Below are 24,376 nucleotides of genomic sequence, written 5' to 3' on the forward strand. Positions count from 1 at the left end.
GAGTTCAGTAATTTTCTTACTCAGCTGACCCACTTGTGCCTCCAAATTTCTAATGGAGGACCTTGTTTCAGTCATGAAACTTTGAGTGGTTTTGATTAGATCAGAGTCTATTGTTGCTAAGTCAGAGTGGCTTTGCTTAGAATTCTCTGTCTGTTGCTGAGAAGGTGATGGAAAAGGCTTGCTATTGCTAAACCTGTTTCTTCCACCATTATTGTTGTTGAAACCTTGTTGAGGTCTCTGTTGATCCTTCCATGAGAGATTTGGATGATTTCTCCATGAAGGGTTACAGGTGTTTCCATAGGGTTCTCCCATGTAATTCACCTCTTCCATTGCTGGGTTCTCAGGATTATAAGCTTCTTCTTCAGAGGAAGCTTCCTTAGTACTGCCTGTTGCTACTTGCATTCCAGACAGACTCTGAGAAATCATATTGACTTGTTGGGTCAATATTTTATTCTGAGATAGTATGGCATTCAAAGTATCAATTTCAAGAACTCCTTTCTTCTGATTTGTTCCATTATTCATAGGATTCCTTTCAGAAGTGTACATAAATTGGTTATTTGCAACCATTTCAATGAGTTCCTGAGCTTCTGCACGTGTCTTCTTCAGATGAAGAGATCCTCCAGCAGAGCTATCCAATAACATCTTGGATAGTTCAGACAGACCATCATAGAAAATACCTATGATGCTCCATTCAGAAAGCATGTCAGAAGGACATCTTCTGATCAATTACTTGTATCTTTCCCAAGCTTCATAGAGGGATTCACCTTCCTTCTGTCTGAAGGTTTGGACTTCCACTCTAAGCTTGCTCAACTTTTGAGGTTGAAAGAACTTTGCCAAGAAGGCATTAACTAGCTTTTCCCAAAAGTTTAGGCTTTCTTTAGGCTGTGAATCCAACCATGTCCTAGCTCTGTCTCTTACAGCAAAAGGAAAAAGCATAAGTCTATAGACTTCAGGGTCAACCCCATTGGTCTTGACAGTGTCACAGATTTGCAAGAATTCAGCTAAGAACTGATGAATATCTTCTAATGGAAGTCCATGAAACTTGCAATTCTGTTGCATTAGAGAAACTAATTGAGGCTTAAGCTCAAAGTTGTTTGCTCCAATGGCAGGGATTGAGATGCTTCTCCCATAGAAGTCGGGAGTAGGAGCAGTAAAGTCACCAAGCACCTTCCTTGCATTGTTGGCATTGTTGTTTTCGGCTGCCATGGTTTCTTCTTCCTTGAAAAGCTCTGTTAAGCCCTCTAAAGAGAATTGTGCTTTAGCTTCTCTTAGCTTTCTCTTCAAGGTCCTTTCAGGTTCAGGATCAGCTTGAACAAGTATGCCTTTATCTTTGCTTCTGCTCATATGAAAGAGAAGAAAATAAGAATGTATGGATTCCTCTATGTCACAGTATAGAGATTCCTTGAGGTGTCAGAGGAAGAGAAGAATAGAAGGAGGAGGTAGATGGAAGAGAATTCAAACATATAAAGAAGGAGGGAGTTCGAATTGTACCTTGAGGAGGGGTGTTAGTCCCTTAAATAGAAGGATGTGAGAAGAGGGGAAGAATTTTTGAAAATTAAAGTAAAAGATTTTGAAATAAGTAAAAGAAATTTTGAAAATTTGATTGATGATTTTCGAAAACTAAAATTGGGAAAGACATTAAGTGATTTTGAAAAAGATTTTGAAATTAGAAATTAAAAAGATATGATTGAAAATTAATTTTGAAAAAGATGTGATTGAAAAGATATAATTGAGAAGATATGATTGAAAATCAAATTAAAAAGAGAAAGTTTTAAAATTAAAGTTGATTACTTGACTAACAAGAAATTAAAAGATATGATTCTTAAAATTTAAAATTTGATCCTTTCTTAATAGGCAAGTAACAACTTGAAAATTTTGATGTAAATCATTAATTTTAGCAAGGATTTTCGAAAATAGTAATAAATAAAAAAATGGAAAGAAATTGATTTTGAAGAGATATGATTGAAAAAATATGATTTGAAAAAGATTTGATTTTGAAAAATTATGAAGATTTGAAAAAAAATTTGAATTAAAAACAAAATCTTCCCTCTTGTGTCCTTCTGGCGTTAAATGCCCAGAATGGCATCCATTCTGGCGTTTAACGCCCAAAATGCTACCTTTTTGGGCGTGAAACGCCCAGCCAGGTACCCTGGCTGGCGTTTAAACGCCAGTTTTCCTTCTTCACTAGGCGTTTTGAACGCCCATCTTTTTCTGTTTGATTCCTCTACTAAATGTTTTGAATCTTCAATTCTCTGTATTATTGACTTGAAAAGACATAGTTTTAAAAATATTTTTGAATTTTTGATGATGAGAAACAACAATAAAAAATGCAACTAAGATCAAATAAACAATGCATGCAGGACACCATACTTAAAAATTTTCATATAGGAGACACTAACAAATTGAGAATGCATATGAGAAACAACAAAACACACAAAATAAGAGAATTTAAAGATCAGAGCAATGAAATCATCAAGAACAACTTGAAGATCAATGAAGAACAATATGTATAAATTCGAAAAATGCAAGAAGAAGAAAGTCATGCAATTGACACCAAACTTAAAAATTGATACTAGACTCAAACAATAAACATAAAATATTTTTTATTTTTATGGTTTTATAAATTTTTTGTGATTTTTGAAACTTATATGGAAAAGAAAATAAAGAGATTCAAAACTTTTAATAAGAATTCCAGGAATCATGTAATGTTAGTCTAAAGCTTCAGTCTAACAAGATTAGACATGGTTGGCCAAGCTTCAGCAGGACATTACATTCAGCAGCTAAATTGATGAGAATAAATCAGCTTTTGTGATGATAAAAACATCACCTTGAAACTATAGAATTCATTCTTAAAAATTTTGAAAAGTACCTAATCTAAGCAACAAGATGAACCGTCAGTTGTCCAAACTCGAACAATCCCCGGCAACGGCGCCAAAAAACGTGGTATGTGAAATTGTGATCATCAACAATGGCGCCAAAGGACTTGGAGCTCTCAAACGTGAATCACACTTTGTCACAATTCCGCACAACTAACCAGCAAGTGTATGGAGAATTGATAATTAAAAGATGAATAAAACATAAAATAAAGATAGAGATACTTATGTAATTCTTTGGTTGGAATTTCAGATAAGCGTATAAAGATGCTTTGTTCCTCATGAACCTCTGCGTTCCTATTGCCTTCTTCCAATCAGTCATACTCCTTTCCATGGCAAGCTTTATGTTGGGCATCACCGTTGTCAATGGCTACTTCCCGTCATCTCAGTGAAAATATTCCAAATGCGCTGTCACCGCACGGCTAATCATCTGTCGGTTCTCGATCATGTCGGAATAGGATCCATTGATCCTTTTGCGTCTGTCACACGCTCCACAATCGCGAGTTTGAAGCTCGTCACAGTCATCCCTTCCCAGATCCTATTTAGAATACCACAGACAAGGTTTAGACGTTCCGGATCTCAGGAATGGCCGCCATAATTCTAGCCTATACCACGAAGGTTCCAATCTTAGATTAGAAACCCAAGATATACGCATTCAAGCCATTGCTAGTAGAACAGAGGTGGTTGTCAGGCACATGTTCATAGGTGAGAATGATGATGAGTGTCACGGATCATCACATTCATCAAGTTGAAGAACAAATGAATATCTTGGAGAAGAAATAGACTTGAGTTGAATAGAAAAACAATAGTACATTGTATTAATTCATGAAGAACAGCAGAGCTCCACACCTTAATCTATGGTGTGTAGAAACTCCACCGTTGAAAATACATAAGAATAAGGTCTAGGCATGGCCGAATGGCCAGCCTCCCAAAGAGGGTTTAATCATCAAAACATGATTCCAGGATGATCAAAAGATGAAAATATAATAGCAAAAGGTCCTATTTATAGATAACTAGTAGCCTAGGGTTTACAGAAATCAGAAATTAATGCAGAAATCTTCTTCCGGGCCCACTTGGTGTGTGCTTGGGCTGAGCATTGAAGCTTCCATGTGTAGAGACTTTTCTTGGAGTTAAACGCCAACTTTTGTGCCAGTTTGGGCGTTTAACTCCAGCTTTTGTGCCAGTTTCGGAGTTAAACGCCAGAATTCTTGAGCTGACTTGGAACGCCTATTTGGGCCATCAAATCTCGGGCAAAGTATAAACTATTATATATTGCTGGAAAGCCCAGGATGTCTACTTTCGAAAGCAATTGAGAGCGCGCCAATTGGGCTTCTGTAGCTCCAGAAAATCTACTTTGAGTGCAGGGAGGTCAGAATCGAACAGCATCTGCAGTCCTTTTTCAGCCTCTGAATCAGATTTTTGCTTAGGTCCCTCAATTTCAGCCAGAAAATACCTGAAATCACAGAAAAACACACAAACTCATAGTAAAGTCCAGAAGAATGATTTTTATTTAAAAACTAATAAAAACATAATAAAAACTAACTAAAATATACTAAAAACATACTAAAAACAGTGCCAAAAAGCGTATAAATTATCCGCTCATCACCTTGCCATACACAAGCTGGTATGGAGAGGTTCCTATAGGAGTCTTGAATGTTGTTCTGTATGCCCACAGAGCATCATTAGAGACTTTAGCCTGCCCATTTGTTCTGAATGCTGTTCTGTATGCTGTTCTGTATGCTATTCTTTGCCCAATCCTTTCTACGGGCAATTACAGTCTATTCCAGGATTATTTTTAGCTCTCTATTAGAGACTTCAGCCTTCCCATTTGTCTGTGGATGATACGGAGTTACTACTTTGTGGCTAATTCCATATCGGACCATAGCAGAGTAAAGCTGTTTATTGCAGAAATGGGTGCCCCCATCACTGATGAGTACTCTGGGATCACCAAATTTGTTGAAAATATGTTTCTGAAGGAACTTTAGCACAGTCTTGGTATCATTAGTGGGTGTGGCAATTGCCTCCACCCATTTAGATACGTAGTCTACTGCCACCAGAATGTAAGTGTTTGAGTATGATGGTGGGAAAAGACCCATAAAGTCAATACCCCATACATCAAACAACTCAATCTCTAAGATCACTTGTTGAGGCATGGCGTAACCATGAGGTAAGTTGCCAGCTCTTTGGCAACTCTCACAGTTACACACAAACTCTCGGGCATCTTTATAGAGAGTAGGCCAGTAGAAGCCACATTGGAGGACTTTAGTGGCTGTACGCTCACTTCCGAAATATCCTCCATACTGTGATCCATGGCAATGCCACAGGATCTTCTGTGCCTCCTCTCTATGGATGAATTTGCGGATCATTCCGTCTGCACATCTCTTAAAGAGATATGGTTCATCCCACAAGTAGTACTTTGCATCAGAAATTAGTTTTTTCTTTTGCACCCTGCTGTACTCCTGGGGTATGAACCTCATAACTTTATAATTTGCAATGTCTGCAAACCATGGTGCTTCCTGAATGGCAAAGAGTTGCTCATCTGGAAAGGTCTCAGAGATCTCAGTAGAGGGGAAGGACACGCCAGCTACTGGTTCTATCCGGGACAGGTGATCAGCTACCCGGTTCTCTATCCCTTTTCTGTCTCTTATTTCTATATCAAACTCTTGCAGAAGCAACACCCATCTTATGAGCCTTGGTTTTGAATCCTGCTTTGTGAGTAAATATTTAAGAGCAGCATGGTCAGTGTACACAATTACTTTTGATCCTAGTAAATAGGATCTAAACTTGTCAATGGCATAAACCACTACTAACAGCTCTTTTTCTGTGGTTGTGTAATTCTTTTGTGCATCATTTAGAACACGACTGGCATAGTAAATGACGTGCAGAAGCTTGTTATGCCTTTGTCCCAACACTGCACTAATGGCATGGTCGCTGGCATCACACATTAGTTCGAATAGTAATGTCCAGTCTGGTGCAGAGATGACTGGTGCTGTGACCAGCTTAGCTTTCACGGTCTCAAACGCTTGCAGACACTCTGTGTCAAACACAAATGGCATGTCAGCAGCTAGCAGATTGCTCAGAAGTTTTGCAATTTTTGAAAAATCTTTTATAAACCTCCTATAGAATCCTGCATGTCCCATAAAGCTTCTGATTGCCTTTACATTGGCAGGTGGTGGTAATTTTTCAATTACCTCCACTTTAGCTTGATCCACTTCTATTCCCTTGTTTGAAATTTTATGCCCAAGGACAATTCCCTCAGTCACCATAAAGTGACACTTTTCCCAGTTTAAAACTAGGTTGGTCTCTTGGCATCTTTTCAGAACAAGTGCTAAATGGTCAAGACAAGAGCTAAATGAGTCTCCAAACACTAAAAAGTCATCCATGAAGAATTCCAAAAATTTTTCTACCATATCAGAGAAGATAGAGAGCATGCACCTCTAAAAGGTTGCAGGTGCATTGCACAGACCAAAAGACATCCTTCTGTAAGCAAATACGCCAGAGGGACATGTGAATGCTGTTTTCTCTTGGTCCCGAAGATCTACTGCAATTTGGTTGTAACTTGAATAGCCATCCAAAAAGCAGTAATAGTCATGACCTGCTAGTCTCTCTAGCATCTGGTCTATGAATGGTAAAGGAAAATGATCCTTTCTGGTGGCTGTATTGAGCCTTCTGTAGTCAATACACATACGCCACCCTGTAACTGTTCTTATGGGAACCAGTTCATTCTTTTCATTATGAACCACTGTCATGCCTCTCTTCTTGGGGACAACTTGGACAGGGCTCACCCAGGGGCTATCAGAAATAGGATAAATAATCCCAGCCTCTAGTAACTTAGTGACCTCTTTCTGCACAACCTCCTTCATGGCTGGATTTAGCCGCCTCTGCGGTTGAACCACTGGCTTAGCGTCATCCTCCAATAGGATCTTGTGCATGCATCTTACTGGGCTAATGCCCTTAAGATCACTTATGGACCACCCAAGAGCTGTCTTGTGTGTCCTTAGCACTTGAATTAGTGTTTTCTCTTCCTGTGGATTTAAAGCAGAGCTTATGATCACTGGAAAATTGTCACCCTCTCCCAGAAATGCATATTTCAGGGATGTTGGTAGTAGTTTGAGCTCTGGTTTAGGAGGTTTCTCCTCTTCCTGAGGAATTTTCAGAGGTTCTTTTATTTCCTCTGATTCCTCCAGATCAGGCTAAACATCTTTAAAGATGTCCTCTAGCTCTGATTCGAGACTTTCAGTCATATTGATTTCTTCCACCAAGTAGTCAATAATATCAGTGCTCATGCAGTCATTTGATGTGTCTGAATGCTGCATAGCTTTGACAGCATTTAACTTGAACTCATCCTCATTGACTCTCAGGGTCACTTCCCCTTTTTGTACATCAATAAGAGTTCGTCCAGTTGCTAGGAAAGGTCTTCCTAGAATGAGAGTTGCACTCTTGTGCTCCTCCATTTCCAGCACTACAAAGTCAGTGGGAAAGGCGAATGGCCCAACCTTGACAATCATGTCCTCAATTATGCCTGATGGATATTTAATGGAGCCATCAGCAAGTTGAAGACATATCCGGGTTGGTTTGACTTCTTCAGTCAAGCCAAGCTTTCTGATAGTGGATGCAGGTATTAGGTTGATACTTGCTCCAAGGTCACATGGAGCGATCTGGGTACAAGCACCCACTAATGTGCATAGTATTATAAAGCTTCCTGGATCTTGAAGCTTCTCTGGTAAGCTTTTCAGAATGACTGCACTGCATTCTTCAGTGAGAAACACTTTTTCAGTTTTTCTCCAATCCTTTTTATGACTTAAGATCTCTTTCATGAACTTTGCATAAGAGGGTATTTGCTCAAGTGCCTCTGCAAACGGAATCTTAATCTCAATAGTCCTGAGATAGTCTGCAAATCGGGCAAATTGTTTATCCTGTTCTTCTTGGCGGAGTTTCTGAGGATAAGGCATCTTGGCTTTATATTCTTTAACTTTAGTTGCTGCAGGTTTATTCCCTACAGAGGTGGTTAGAGAAGCCTTCTTAGAGGGATTACTATCAGCACTTGCAGGTGTCTGATCCCTCATTGGCGTTTGAACGCCAGAACTGGGTAGGGAATAGGTGTTCAACTCCAGCCTTTCTCCCTTTTCTGGCATTTGAACGCCAGAAGTGGGCATCCACTAGGCGTTTAACGCCAATCTGTCACCCTTTTCTGGCGTTTGAATGCCAGAATTATACCTCTCTGGGATCTTGCTGTCCTTAGAGGGATTTTGGGTAGTGGTTTGGTCATCCTCTGTCAGTTGTTCCTTTCTTGACTTTTTGCTACTTTGAACTGAGTTATTCAATGTCTTCCCGCTCCTTAGTTGGACAGCTTGGCATTCTTCTGTTATCTGTTTAGATAGCTGTTGTCTTGTCTGATTCAATTGTGCTTCCATATTTTTGTTAGCATTTTTAGTGTCTTGGAGCATCTCTTTAAATTCTGCTAATTGTTTTGTCATAAGGAGTAATTGCTGATTAAGTTCAACAATCTGTTCTTGAGGATTAGGATCAGTAGTTACTGCTCTAGCCTTTTCTTTTATAGAGGACTCACTGTTTGAGTATAGATGTTGATTTCTAGCAACCATATCTATGAGTTCTTGAGCCTCTTCAATTGTCTTTCTCATGTGTATAGATCCACCAGCTGAGTGGTCCAGAGACATCTGAGCTTTTTCTGTAAGCCCATAGTAGAAGATGTCTAGCTATACCCACTCTGAAAACATTTCAGAGGGGCATTTCCTTAGCATCCCTCTGTACCTCTCCCAGGCATTATAAAGGGATTCATGATCCTCTTGTTGAAAGCCTTGGATGTCTAGCCTCAGCTATGTCATCCTTTTTGGAGGGTAAAATTGATTCAGGAATTTGTCTGATAACTGTCTCCATGTTTTTATGCTTGTTGTGGGTTGGTTATTTAACCACCTCTTAGCTTGATCTTTTACAGCAAAAGGAAACAGTAATAATCTATAGACATCCTGATCCACTTCTTTATCACTTCAGATAAGCGTATGGAGATGCTTTGTTGCTTCTGAACTTCTTCTTTCCTACTGCCTTTTTCCAATCATGCGTTACCTCCTTCCATGGCAAGCTGTATGATCCTCTCAGATGAAAACAAATCCATGTGCGCTGTCACCGCACGGCTAATCATCTGTCGGTTCCCACTAGCGTCGGAATAGGACCATTGTCCTTTTGCACACTGTCACTGCACCCAGCATTCGCAAGTTTGAAGCTCATCACAGTCATCCCTTCCTAGATCCTACTCGGAATACAACAGACAAGGTTTAGACTTTCCAGATCTCAGGAGTTCTGCCAATGATTCTAGCCTATACTACGAAGATACTAATCTCACGGACTCGGTCTGTGTATTAGATATCCAAGAGAATATACTCCAGCTGTCATCCAATGACTACGTTGAACATCATGTAGACCACTTTGTGGTTGTCAGGCACGTGATCTTGGCTAAGCGAGTAACGAAGATTGGGTGATTGTCACGAGTCACCCCTTCATTCTGACTTAACTGAATTAAGAACAAGAGTATATCTTGGAGAAGAAGTAGGTGTGAATTGAATAAAAAACAATAGTACTTGCATTAATTTATGAAGGACAGCAGAGCTCCACACCTTAATCTATGGGGTGTAGAAACTCCACCGTAGAAAATACATAAGTGAAAAAGAGGTCTAGGCAAGGCCGTGAGGCCAGCCTCCAAACGTGTACAATATCAAAGATGATCAAAGTCTGATCCAAAGATAAAAGTTATCTAAAGATATATAATAAATCTTTAAAAGTAGTTTTTATACTAAACTAGTAACCTAGGGTTACAGAAAATGAGTAACTAAAGGGTTACAGAAAATGAGTAACTAAGTGCAGATAATGAAGAAATCCACTTCCGGGGCCCACTGGGTGTGTGCTTGGGCTGAGCATTGAAGCTTTTTCATGCATAGACTATTCCTGGAGTTAAACGCCAGCTTTGGTACCAGTTTGGGCGTTTAACTCCAATTCAGGTGCCATTTTGGGCGTTTTACACCAGAAATTTTAGGCTAACATTGAACGCCAGTTTGGGCCATCAATTCTCAGACAAAGTATGGACTATTGTATATTGCTGGAAAGCCCAAGATGTCTACTTTCAAATGAAATTGAGAGCGCACCAATTAGGCTTCTGTAGCTCCAGAAAATCTACTTCGAGTGCAGAGAGGTCAGAATCCAACAGCATCTGCAGTCCTTTTTCAGCCTCTGAATCAGATTTTTGCTCAGGTCCCTCAATTTCAGGCAGAAAATACCTAAAATGATAGAAAAATACATAAACTCATAGTAAAGTCCTGAAATGTGATTTTTGAATAAAAACTAATAAAAATATAATAAAAAGTAACTAAATTATATTAAAAACTATATAAAAACAATGCCAAAAAGGGTATAAATTATCCGCTCATCATTTACCTCCACATTGCTTCCAATTTCTCCTGGAGAAGGTTCTTTAAGTTCAAAGGATTCACCATCACTAGAATATGATGCTTGCTCTTCATTGCCATGGGAACTCAATTCTTGCTCTATCACATCCAAGTCTTCATATGGAATATGCCTTGGAGGTTATGCACTTTCGTCCTCAACATCAAATTCGATCTTCTTGGAGGAGTTTTCTTCAATTCTATGTGCCCATGGAGATTCTGCATCTCCTAAGTCTTCAACCAATTCTTCCCTTTCTTTAACAATTATAGCTTCCTCCAATTATTCCAATACAAAGCAACTTCCCACATTCTCCACTGGAGTTTCCAATCTCTCCTTCATGCTATGCTTGTCATTTGATTCTCCACATGTGGGAGTACTTTGGGTGTTCAAGCATTGAGAGGCTAATCGGTTCACTACACCGGTCAAGGTGGCCGTAAAATTTAGTACCTCCCTTTGCATCTCTTCTTTCCCTTGACGGATAAAACCAAGGGTTTCATCTATTAGAGATTGGGGTGGATAGGAGGGTCCATTATCTTGGAAGGAAGGTTGATAATAGAAAGGTGGTTCATCATAGTAAGGACGTGGTGGTTCTATGTTCTCTATTTGTTCTTCTTGTTGCCCAACACACTCTAATCCATTGTTCACAAGTTGATGTTCTACAATCTCCTTCACACTCCCCTCTTCGGTTGCTTTTCCACAATCATCCATGGACATGTGGTATGAATCCCATGCACCTAACTTTTGATGGACGGTTGCTTGAAGCCGATCCATTGCTTTCTTAAAGGGTGGTGGTGGAAAGTAAAACTCATCTTGTGGTTGAAAATTTGCATACATTGGAGGTGGTTCATCTTGGTAATATGAAGGAGGTGGTTCTTAGAAATATTGATGTTGGGATGGTAATGGCTCTATATGTAGCTCATATGGCTCAAAAGGCAGTTAGTATGGTGGATACGGATTAGAGTCATATGGAGGTGCTTGGTGGAAAGTGGCTTGTGACTATGGTTGAGGGCTATGTTGAGGATATGGCTCATAGGCATGTGCTGGTGGTTCTTGATAGTCACAAGGAGATTCACAATAGCCATTGGATTGGTATGCATCATAGAATAGCTCTTCTTCATAATGCATTAGTGGAGGTTGTTGCCATGAGGATTGATCATATGCATATGGCTCCTCCCACCTTTGGTTGTCCGATCCTTGATACACATCCTCATTGAAGCTTCTATTTCCTACAACATAGTTGTAATCATACTCATAGCCAAGGTGAGAATTCATGGTGAAAAGAGAAAATAACAACGAAAACTAGTAACAAATAAAGGGAACAAACTCCCACAATTACCAAAAGCTAACAAAGATGAAAAAGGCGAACATACTCACAATATTCACATATATACAATAACCAATAACAAGGCACACAATTGCAACTTCCCCGGTAACGTCGCCATTTTGATGAACGGAAAATTGATGGTATAGAATTTCACTAATGAAATCTCGTTGCAAGTATAGTTTCTAAACTAACAATAATCCTTTCATACAAAAATATTGTTTATCACAAGTAACAAACCCCTAATAATCCTAATAATCGAAGTATTTAAACCTCGGGTCATCTCTCAAAGGAATTGCAGGGTAGTGTTCTTGTTATTAGTTATGAGTTGTATATTTTTAAGGTTTTAGATGAGAAACAAGAAAAGTAAATGGCAATGAAATTTAAATGACAAAACGGTCTTGGCAAGGTTTAGTGGTCAAGGATCTCTATCCTTATCACTAACCACAACATGAGAATTGGCAAGGATCAATCCCATTAAATCATCCTCTAACTAGTAAAGGAAAGTCAAATGAGCTATATCAATCCAAGTCCATAAGTCTTAGCTCTCCACCAAATCAATTAATGAGAACTAGAGTCAATGGCTCCCAATCATCAATTACTTGGACATTAGTGCCTCAAGAGTTCCTAAGTTACCATCCCAAGCCAAGAGCATAAAATTCTACTCTAAAATCCAACCAAGCATTTTATCAAGGACATGGAAGGCATAAAAGAAAAAGCATAATAAGAGTGCAATAAAAGTACATCTACGCTACTCAATTGCAAGGAGATCAATAACAACAATTCAATTAAGCAATAAAGGAAATCAAAACATGAATTGCATTAAAAGGAAAATAGGAGAAACAAAAGTGCATCAATATCAAAGTAGAGAATTAAAAGAATTAAATGCTAAACTAGAGAGAAGAGATGTAGAAGAACAAGAATTACAAAAGGAAGAGTGAATCAAAGCATCAAATTAACCTAGATCTAAGAATTTCTAATCTAAGCTAATCCTAATTCTAGAGAGAAAAGAGAGCTTCTCTCTCTAGAAACTAACTCTAACTACTTCTAAAACTAAGCTATGACTAAAGATGTTGATTCCCCTTCAATCCCTGGGTTAAATAGCATCAGAAATGAGTTGGATTGGGCCCAAAATGCTTCAGAAATTGCTAGCCACGAGTTGCAATTAGTGAAGCACGTGCCATCACCGACGTGTACGTGTACAGTGGGCATGTGCATCCTCATACACCAGGAAACTATGAAAAATCTTATATCATTTTGAATCCCCAAATGTTAGCTTTCCAACGCAACTGGAACCACCTCATTTGGACCTCTGTAGCTCAAGTTATGATCGATTAAGTGCGAAGAGGTCGGGCTTGACAGCTTTGCGATTCCTTCATTTCTTCATGAGTTCTCCATTTCTACATGCTTTTTCTTCATTCCCTTAATCCAGTCTTTGCCTCCTAACTCTGAAATCACTTAGCAAACATATCAAGGTATCTAATGGAATCAAGGTGAATTAAATTTAGCTATTTTAAGACCTAAAAAGCATGTTTTCACTCTTAAGCACAATTACAGGAGAATTTACAAAACCATGCTATTTCATTGAATAAATATGGGAAAATATGATAAAACCCTCTAAATTCGACACAAGATAAACCGAAGCTCGCGCTCGTGCAAAACATATAAGAGGGTCCAAAGCATACTCCCTATGAAGACTTCACCACTAACTCTAGTCTTTCCTTAGGAGTTGGCTAGGACTTGGGAATCTAACTAATTAGTTCACTTGACTTTCCCTTGCTTTCGTAAAGGTTAACTAAGTGGGATTAACTTCAATTCTCATATGAGTAACTAGGATAGGACTTCCGAATTTTCATACCTTGCCAAGAGTTTATTTATTTTATTTGTCATTTAAATTACTTGTTCCTTACTTTCAAAACCCCCAATTTACAAAACTCATAACCAATAATAAGAACATACCTCCCTGAAGTTCCTTGAGAAGATGACTCAAGGTTTAAATACTTCGGTTATCAATTTTAAAACGGGTTTGTTACTTGTGATAACCAAAACATTTGTACGAAAGGATTTTCTGTTGGTTTAGAAGCTATACTTACAATGTGATCATATTTTTACATTTCTTTACCGATAGAAAAACTGATCATCAGGTAGGATGTAAGACCCCGGATTTTCCGAAATGATTTGAAAAGATTTTGGAAAATGGTTTGGTTAGAAACGTTGGAAGGTGGCAAAGTTCGAGTTTTAAATGGAATGCTACCGAAATTTTTATAAAAATTGAAGGCTTCATTTGAAATGGTTATTTAGAAAGATTTGAATTTAAGGGTTATATGATTTGATTTTGATTTATTAAGAAAATAATTACGTTTTGAATTTGATTTATTTAGAAAAGAATGAATTATGTTTTGAGTTTGAAATTATTGATGAATGGAATGGGAGGTGTGATGAGATTGAGTATGATAATAAGGAATGATGATGATTGAATTTGAATGAAGGATGATGAGGATTGATTTTAAAGTATGATTTTTGAATGAATTGAATGATATTGAGAATGAATTTGAAAAGGAAATTTAATTTTATTGAGATACCTAGGCAGTAGCAAGGGTAGTGGTTCATCCAACTTGCTCTGGGTTAGTGATTGTGACACCTGAGTAGTAGCAACAGTAGTGGATTATTCCACTTGCTCCAGGTTGAGTTTATAAACATCCGCCTGGGTAGTAGTAGCAGTAGTGGTTTATTCCACTTGCTCTGGGTTTAACGGATAGTAGTAAGGGGGTTGTGGCTCAAACGCACTTGCTCTGCGATGGGGTATTTCGTGGGTTTGGCTATATGACTGATAGATGATATCATCAGCTGTAGGACTGCCATGTATCATATGCATTTGTAGGCTTTGTTTGAGTTTGGATTTATTTCGGTTTGTCTAATTGCTTAACTGTTATTAATTGCTATCTGAGCTATTTTCTGTAACTACTATCTATACTTGGGTTTTCCTTGTCTATTTTTCCTGTGTTTGTTTCTGAGAGATCCCTCTGGCAGGTGGAGGAGGCGCTGAGGGTTGTTTCTGATATGGTACTTTCGAGATTGAGTATTGGTGATGAGATGATAGTGTTGATTGATTATGTGATAGGCTAAAGATCGTGATTGGTTTCTGATTAATGTTTAGTTAAGTATGAAAATTAAGTTGGTTCAGCATAGACTTAATGAACCTATGCTTGGAACAGGTTGGTTATTCATACAGCCTAGGAAACTTTTAAGATTTTTCTTATATAAAATGAAAGGTTTTGGATTTTTGGATCTTAAACCGTGGTTTTTAAAATATTCATAAGACAAGCGATGGTTACAGTGCTTGAAAACAGTTTTCTTTTTAAATATCTACTTATGACAATTCTAAAAATCTGTGGTGAGACCATGTGATTAGGTTCTCACCCCTACAACTTTATCTTTTTCAGGAATCGGATGAAAAAGCTTACGAATAGTTTAATTGCGTTTCGCTTATACAATATTGTATTATATTAGTTTAGTTATTATTTACTTTTCCATCGCCATTGATTTTGTATCTTTAAAGAGGGTTAGGAGTCATGATGGTTATATTTGTAAGTTATTGGATAAATAACCTAGTTATTATATATATATAAATATATTTTAGTGGTTGTGATTGATTTGTACGTATGTAAGTGCGTTTTCAAACAAAAAGAATTTTCGATTTTTAAAAGAATAGATTATAGGTTTTAAATTTTCCTAAGGCTCCTAGTTTATTATTAAATATATGGAAGTTGTCATAATACTCCTTACTATTAGAATGGCGTAGATGGAAGCATGACATTCTGGTAGTATGGGTGTTACAGTATGACCATGGCATGCCGTGAGTTGTGTCGTTACAAGAATAATATCACAAGATCATTCTAAGTTGGACTCAAACACGGTTGCATAGGCTATAAGACCATTGGTTGAACCCGACCCACCCCTGAAGGTGAAATCCAAAATTGTGAAAGTTGGTGCGCAAAATTAGAACTCGCACAACTTAACCGGCAAGTGCACCGGGTCATCCAAGTAATACCTTAGGTGAGTGAGGGTCGATCCCACGAGGATTGTCGGACTGAGCAAGCAATGGTTATCCAGTTGGACTTAGTCAGGAAAATAGTAAATACAGTTGTTGTTATAAACGCACAAGATGATAATCAAGCAAATAAAGAAAAGCAAGTAAAGGTTTGGTGTAAAACAATGATGAGAAATCAGTTAAGGTCTCGGAGATGTTTACTTTTTTGGATTAAAATGTCTTACCAACTAATTTAACAATGAATGATTCATTCTATGGTAAACCATAAGTGATTAAACCCTAATCTCTTAGTGATTTAATCTCCCCTAATCCTCATCAAACGCCACTCTTGTGGTCACTCAATTCAGATCAGCAGGTGAAGTTTAGAAAACTAGTTTATACCACAAAGGCCTTAATCACTCCAATCCCGGCTGAATAGATGTTGCTTATCCCCATCAGGTTGTGTGATTAGCCATCTAGGAGGACTGTTTTCAAGCTATAGTTCAAGTGAGATAACTCTCTTGAGAATCACAAGAACTCATGTAGAAAAAGGTCATACTCGCGTTCCACCGAGTTCATAAGATTAAGAATGAAAACACCACTTTAGAATTGAATCAGACATATATTGTAACAACCTCAATTTTCGAGTACGCCAGATATTTTTTGAAAGTACGGAGAACTCTGAAGGATCAGTAAGGGGAGAAGCTCTGATATATCATCAAGTATCTCAATCCTCATTGTCATTATGTCATCTTTAAACTAGAACCTTTTATGAGGCAAGCTCGATAATGTAGTCACGAAGAACATAGTTTTTGAACCGTATCGGTTAGGAGTTTTGATCCATTTTTTCGTAAATAGTCTCAGTTTGACGAACCGGACTCGATTCATGAGAGAAGAGAGATAATAGGGTAATATCATCATTATATGAGTATTAGAAGCTTCTTGAATGATATTATAAGGTTACCTGGTCAGTTTTAGTTAAAAACAGAAAATCGGTTTAACCGGGTTCACAGTTTACTAGTGCAGCTTAGCACCAGCACTCTCTGATGACTTTAGCTATGCTAAGGCCTCATTATACATGTCTTATTCTCATAATAAATATTTTGCTAGTGTCATTTATGCTAGTAGCTCAGAAAATAATTTTTAGAGATGTTTCTACAAGTGTTCTGATACATCTAGTTTTAGTAGTTATACATCTGAGATATTTTAATATTATTTTAATCCACCTCCAAGCCAAACAATCACAACTCACCCTACACCCCCAAGACACTCTAAGGCTGGTAATTTACTCCCTTTGGCCGAAATTGAAAGGAGAGAAAAGAGGGAAAACTTCATGAACACTTAATCTTCAAAGCTTGATTTCTTCTGAACCAAAACTCAAATCAAAACTCCGATTTCACCAAAATGATCCTCTCTTCTTCCTCTACATAACCATGTAACTTATCAAGGCTGGAAATAAGGTGAGATGGCTGTCTCCCTCCCTCTTCAATTCAGTTTTCAAGGAAACATGTTTAAACATGTGTTTTCTTGATGTTCTTCCTTAGGAATCATGCTTAATTTGACTTGAGGGCCAAGAAACGTGACTTTCCAGCAAGTCTAAGGTTAGAAATCACCTCCTAACGTGTTGAGGGAGATTTGGTTAGTTGAGGGTTTTTGGATTTAAAGTTATTCTTGATGTGATTTAGGAGGAAAAAGTGCTAAAGGACCACCTGAAAGTCAAACTGAATTAGGAGCAGCAAAACCAGGTAGGGTGTCACGAAATTAATCTTGATTATTTGTGTTTGAGTTGTGTGAATGTTGTATTATTTGGCTGTGCTAAAAATTGGTTGCATATATGATTGATTCTTGGTGAAAATTTGGTGAAATTTTGATGAAATTTGATGAAATTTAAGCTTTAAAGTTCATGTTCTTGGGGCAGCTGGAAAAATGAAACCCTAGGCTTAAATTGAGGTTCAATTTGTGTTGAAATCATGTAGAAAAGATGGGGTTTTAGTGGCTGCTAATTTATTATGAATTATAGTAAAAATCGGTTGTTGAAAAAACTGAAAAACAGGTAAAAATAGAGAAAGAATCTGAAGAATTTATGAAGAACATGAAGAACACTTTGAGTGTGATGAAGAACAATGAAGAACAGGCTTTAGATCCTTAAAAGGGCAAGTAAGTAAAAATTTTGGTGTTTAAGGGGTTACTTAGTAATTTCTGAAAGTTAGGGTGGTTAAAGTAGAAATATTAAAAGTTACGGGTGGTAAAAAGTAAATTTTAAAGGTTAAAAGTAAAAGGTAAGGTAATTTTTGAAAATTTAATGATAAAATAATAAATAATAATAAAATATTAAATAATAATAGTTAATTAAAAATAATATTTTAATAAAAATAATAAAATAATGCGGAAAAGGCAGTTTTCTGTAAAAGTTTTAGAAAGACAACTTTAAGCGCAGAATCTCATAATTACCTTCATAAAACACTCAGGGAGTGGTAAGAACATATTAGTGAGGCAAAGATAAAAGAAAGATAAAAAGATAAAAATCGAAGAAAAAGTCTGTAAAGTTTTAATGACAGAAAAACAGACAGAGACTAGTGAACGAACTAGGGCAACTTAGTTAGTACTTGAGTTGCGACTAGGGTTAGGTATTATATGAAAAGTTAAATTATTTCAGTATAGACTTAATGAACCTATACTTGGGACAGACTAACTATTCATACCGAAATTTACATAAGCTTTAAATACACAGGTTAAACAGAAAAATCAGAGCAGGGTAAAGAGATTAAGAGCAGAAGGCTTATTGAAAGGTTAATTGTTGCTTGAGGCAACCCAAGAGATATTGTTTGCTTATTCGTTGCTGAATACAACCCAAGAGATAATATTTATTATTTGTTGGTTAAAGCAACCCAAGAGTTTCTGTAGGGAAACTTGGATACCTACAGCAATTTTCCGTTCCCAAGAGTATATTTCCTGCGAGTAGAAAGCAGAGGCTGTCTCAATAGAGCTGCTAATAATTATATGCGCATTTATTTGAACGAAAAATCGTATCCAGAAAATCGTGAACTCATGACCGGATAAATGTCGGGAATGCAGGTGCTAACCGACACATGAGCTCATGGCCTGTACTAGGGCTAGACATGCATCATTCTTGTCTGTGCATCATTCTTTGTTGCTTTTCTTCTTGTGTGTGAACTATTTCTTTATGCTTGTCTGCTTGAGAGCTATGTCTGTGCTTTATTTCCTTGTGTTCTTCTGTTTGTGTTTTGTTTTCTGTCTTTCCTATCTATTTTTAACTATTGTTTACTACTTTACTGTATTCTAATATCCACCTGCTAATCGGAATCGAATAAATGAATGTAACTAATAACCCCGACCCTACTAAGAACTCCTCAGTTCTTACCCCTTCTCTCCCTTCCTCCATCTCAGATGGAGACGGGCGTGATCTTCTATGAGTTCGAGGACCCTTACGTCTACAAGGATTCGGTACATCACAGTTACTTCATTATAGGTTTGGAGCCTCGTATTAGGCGATATGCGTTACCTAATCGAGCTTTTCAACATCCTCTGTCTAGCCCGCATTTTGACCCCGATACTCCTTACGACTTTCCCTTATCCTGGTTACATCCTGACGCACCTGGACATCCTTTTCCTGATGAACCCGAACCCCCTATACCAGCTCAACCTTTGAATGAGGCGGTGCCTGAGCCTGTCATTCCTGATGAGCCTGAGTTAGCTGGTGGCTACGTACCTGTGATACCACCAGAGTGGGATTTTCCCCCTGAGCCGATCCCTGACTTTCCACAGCCTGATGAGCCGGCACTACCGGATGGAGGGACAGCTCCTATATATGCGAACGGACCTGTGCTCGCGAATGGTTTTGTACATAGTGACAGCAGTGTTTCTGGTGGATCTGAGGATATAGTTGTAGCTGCAGACGATGAGGAGGAGGAGGATCCTGAGATAGAGATAGAGCAGGATGAGGAGATGGACAAGCCTCACGGCGATTCTCCGAACGGCCATGTGTAGATATAGTTTGACTGCAGAAGGGGCATTCTTTTGATGACACTCTAGTCTGACATTATTTGATAGTTAGTCTCTCACTTGTGTTAGTACACCCGAGAGCTAGGAGCTATATAGTGGTTAGGCTAGCCTGGGCGCCAGTTTAGCGGCTTTTTGTATAGGCCAGGCCCTGGGAGTGTCGTGTATTTATTAGCTACGTAGGTTGACGGGACGTAAACTGACTTGATCTTGTGTAAATGCTACATGTTGTGTTATAGTGTACATGATGTATATTATCTGCTATATTTTCTATATTTCTCTACGCTTGCTTTTATTGCTCTCAACGTATGCTTGTTTATTTTACATTATCATCCGCAGCAAATAAAAATAAAAGTTACTCGTAAAATTCGTAACGTTCTAAGAAGGAAGAGGCTCATATATTAAGTAATAGTTAATAGTTAGGAAGGACAAGTTAGTAACACTTAGCTTCTTGTATGACCATGGCATACTGGGAGTTGGGTTGTTACATATATTAAAATAGCAAAATAATAATCTTAATCCATAAAAATAAATAGAGCTCCTAACGTTAACCAGGAGGTTTAGTTACTCATAGCTTACAGAGAAAATAAGGTTCTAAAAAGTGCGGAAAGAAGAAGATCCTAAGCCTAAGTGTTCTTTTCCTTTAAATACTAAACTAATAATAAATGCTAGACCTAAAATATATTATTTTCTAAATAAAAATTACAAAAAGAAAATAAAATAAAACTAAGAAGTGCTAAATCAACTTGGAGGCCCAAAGAGGTGTGAAACAGGCTGCTGTTGGCGTTTAACTTCAGCAATGGGCGTTAAATGCCAAGGGGGAAGCGTGCATCTCTGGTTTGTGCCCCCTGCTGGCATTAAATGCCGAGTGGGTGTTCAGTGCTCGGGGAGGTGCTACCAACATTTTCCTTTCTTGCTTCAGGCTTCTCTAAACTGCTACAAATTTCACCTAAAATCATAAAAACACAAGAAAATCTGAAAGTAGCATCCAAAGGTGATTTTTGCACTAAATTCAAGTAAAAATAAATAAAATCTAACAAAAAAACAACTAGAAAATGATAGTAAAAAGAGTATAAGATGATCATGCATCACAACACCAAACATAAATTGTTGCTTGTCCTTAAGCAACAAAAAACAACATAGGACCAAGGAAGATAAAACACACAAGATTAGAGTTGTCATTCAAGCTCAGGTCTAATTACTGAATGGAGCTAATGACACTCTAGTTATGAATAGCTTTGGCATCTCACTATCCTTTGAAGCTCAGAAATATTGATGTCCTTCAGAACTAGAACTCGGATGGTATTACCGATTCTCTTCTTTAGGCTCTAGTTGATTCTTGAACACAACTTTTATTCTCTTTGGTGCTTGCACCTTTGAGCCTAGCCGTGACTCTAAGTGTTTTGTTTTCAAGCTTAACTTGATACATAAACACCACAAGCACTTAACTGGGGAACTCTTTGAGTTCTAATTTTTCTTTTTACTTCTCCTAGACAGTGGTGCTCAGAGCCTTAGGCATACTCTGTAATAGCAATGGGTCACGACTTTAAGTGTTCAGTCTCAAGGTTGCATGACACTTTTACACCACAAGCATATGGTTAGGAAAAACCACTCTTTAGAGCTTTGGATCAATTTTGACCTTCCTACCCATTGATGCTCAAAGCCTTGAACCTTTTTTATTTCACTTTTGATTTCTTTTTCATTTTGCTGTTTGTTTTGCTTCAAGAATCAATCTTTTTCTTATTTCAGAGAATCTATAATACTTTTCTAAGTTCCTGTTCCTCAAGAATAAATATTCTCAACTCTAATATTAAATATGCACTGTTCATATCATACATTCAGAAATAAAGATAGTGCCACCACATCTAAGTAATCAGAACAACTCATAATGTATAACTCAAATCTCATGCATTTTACTACTTTTTTTCTTTTGATTTTTCTTTAAGCTTAGTTCGTAATACATAAGACATCTTGATAAATTTTTAGAAATAAACTACTAAACTAGCAAGCAAAGAAATCCTAAAGGTGACCATGCAAACTCAGACAAGGAAATAAAAAATAGAATAAAATACTCAAAACAGACATAAAATAAAGAAAAGGGAAAATGAAACTCAACCACCTCTGGAGCGTTTAAGCTCCTCAATGTTACGCCCCTACCTCCTCTGCTCCTCCATCATCCTTTTTTGATCTTCCATCATCTGATGGAGGAGACCAGACTGATCCTGATGCTTCAGCCTCAGCTGATCAACTGATGATGTCAGCTCCCCTAGAGATGTGGTCAACTGATCCCAATAATTACGGGAAGGGAAGTACATCCCCTAAGGCATCTCTGGAAGATCCTACGGAGGTGGTGGAACTGGCTCCTGCTACGGTCCTTGCACGTGTGCCTAGCGTGCTCCATACCCTTCTTTGTGATTGATCTCTCCTCATCGATTAGGGTATCTCCCTCTATGTTAGCTCCAGCTGCTGCGCATAAGCAGTAAATGAGATGAGGGAATGTCAGGCTCGCAGTGGTGGAGAACTTGTCAGCTACTCTATAAAACTCCTGAGGGATCACCTCATGTACCTCCACCTCATTGCCAAGCATAATGCAGGGAATCACAATGCTCGCTCGATGTAACCTCAGAGCAATTATGATAAGTAAGGATTTATCGTGGGTTCAGAATTTTCTCAAAATAGAATTTCTTTGTTGCATGTATAGTCTAAACCAACAATAAACTCTCACAATCAAAATTTAAATACTTTTCTGATACAAAATAATAAACCGAGAGTAGTTCAACCTCGGGTCGTCTCCCTAGGAATATGCAATCAAAGTGTTATGCTTTTGGTTGTTAGGGCAAAAAGGGGGTGGTTTCCAAATCAAAGAACGAAAGATTAAAGGAACTAAGAAATGAAAGAACCAAGAAATGATCAAAATTGAAATTAATGCAAGTAAAAGGGAAACAAGATCAAAACTAGTGAAAATGCTAAGATATATAAAAAGAGCCTTGACTTGGGAATGAGAGTCCAAGGAATCCTATCATTGCCATAACAACAACTATGGTAATCATCATGAGTTAATCTCGCTTAGTTAACCCCTAACATCGAAGAGTAGGTCAAGCAAGTATAATTGACCTTGATCCATAAGTCCTAGCTAACTTTCCAAACTAGTTGATAAAAAGCTAGCTTCAATGGAAACAAGAGTCAATTAACTCCCCAAGAATTACCACTAAATGTCGGACATCATGACTCTAGTATCCTAGGGACTCAAACCCCAAGCCAAGGTGTGAAAATCTACTCAAAATTACCAAGTAGCATTTTCACAAACACTTGGTGGGCACAAAACCAAAACATGATAAATTGCAAAGGAAAATGGAAAACTATAACCACTATTCACAAAACCAATTATAAATAAACAACCAAGCATATAGAAAGCATAGAACATGAAATTCATCAATCAAAACTTCAAGAAATTCAAAATTGCAAATATGAACAAAGTACCTTGAACCAAAAGTAAATAAAAGGAAAAGTGATATAATTAAAGAGAAGATTAAGAGTACTTACAATAAAAGGAGCAAAAATCCAAGATCAAAGCTTTTTATAAAATGCTACATGAAAAATACATAAACCCTAGGAGAGAAATGGCTATCTACACTACTCCTACTCCTAATTAACTATGCTTAAATGTAAAAATGAGGCCTCTTAATCTAATTCTACCTAATGTCTTCATATGTGTTGATATCCCCTTCATATAGCTTTTCCCATTCAGCATCCAAGCTTCTAAAACTGGGCCAAAGGCCCCCAAAATCGCGAATCATGTGTTTCATTAATGAAACCACGTGCAGGGACCTGTGCATACGCACAGATGTATGCGTACGCACACTTTGTTAAATGTTCACCCATGCATACGCACAGGTGCTTATGCACACGCACACGTCATTGTGTGCTTCTCCTTTGTTTTCTTCATGTGTTTTCCCTTGTACATGCTTTTTTTCACTTCCTACCAAGCCAATCTTTCTTTTTGGGCCTGAAATCACTCAACAAATATGTCATGACATCGAATGGCATGAAAGTGGAATTAAAATCACTAATTTAGACACACAACACATGTTTTCACATTTAAGTTCAATCTAGGGAGAAATCACAAAAGTATGCTATTTTGGTGCTTAAGTGTAGGTTTATATGATGAAATCCATCCAAATCAAGTCAAAATATCTCATCAAATATGGACTCATAAATTTTTCCACACTTAAACAATAGCATGTCCTCATGCTAAACCAAACAAGGAGAATGATCCAAGGGGTAAACAACTTATTAAATGCAACTAACTATATGCATGCAAGTATACTATATACTATCTATACTTATATATCTATCTATAGTTTCCTATTGATTTCATGAAAACAAACAATCAATTCCAAGCATAAGGATAGACATTTATGGCAAAGCAAAGAAAGAATCCAATGCATGCAAAATATAAAGAATTGATTCAAGTCATCAAAATGAAGCAACTTGCAAGAATACATAATAAGAAAGGTGGAAACATAGAATTGAGTAATTGAACCCTCACTTGGTGTGTATACACTATAATCAGTAGGTGTGTAGGGTTTTAATCACTCAAGTCTCCTCTAATCATTTTTTCAAGGATTTGCTCTTCATCTAACAATCAATAAACAAATGATGCATGAATGCAATTAT

General features: G+C 37.6%; 1 non-coding gene across 1 annotated transcript; it reads left to right on the plus strand.

Moving 5' to 3' along the window:
* Window positions 1–696: 696 nt before the first annotated feature.
* LOC112768847 (small nucleolar RNA R71) lies at window positions 697–804 on the plus strand. Its single transcript, XR_003186230.1, has one exon. It is a non-coding gene; the product is annotated as a small nucleolar RNA R71 (small nucleolar RNA).
* Window positions 805–24,376: the final 23,572 nt, after the last annotated feature.

The sequence above is a fragment of the Arachis hypogaea genome, chromosome 17, assembly GCF_003086295.3.
Source record: "Arachis hypogaea cultivar Tifrunner chromosome 17, arahy.Tifrunner.gnm2.J5K5, whole genome shotgun sequence".
Taxonomy (NCBI): Eukaryota; Viridiplantae; Streptophyta; class Magnoliopsida; order Fabales; family Fabaceae; genus Arachis; species Arachis hypogaea.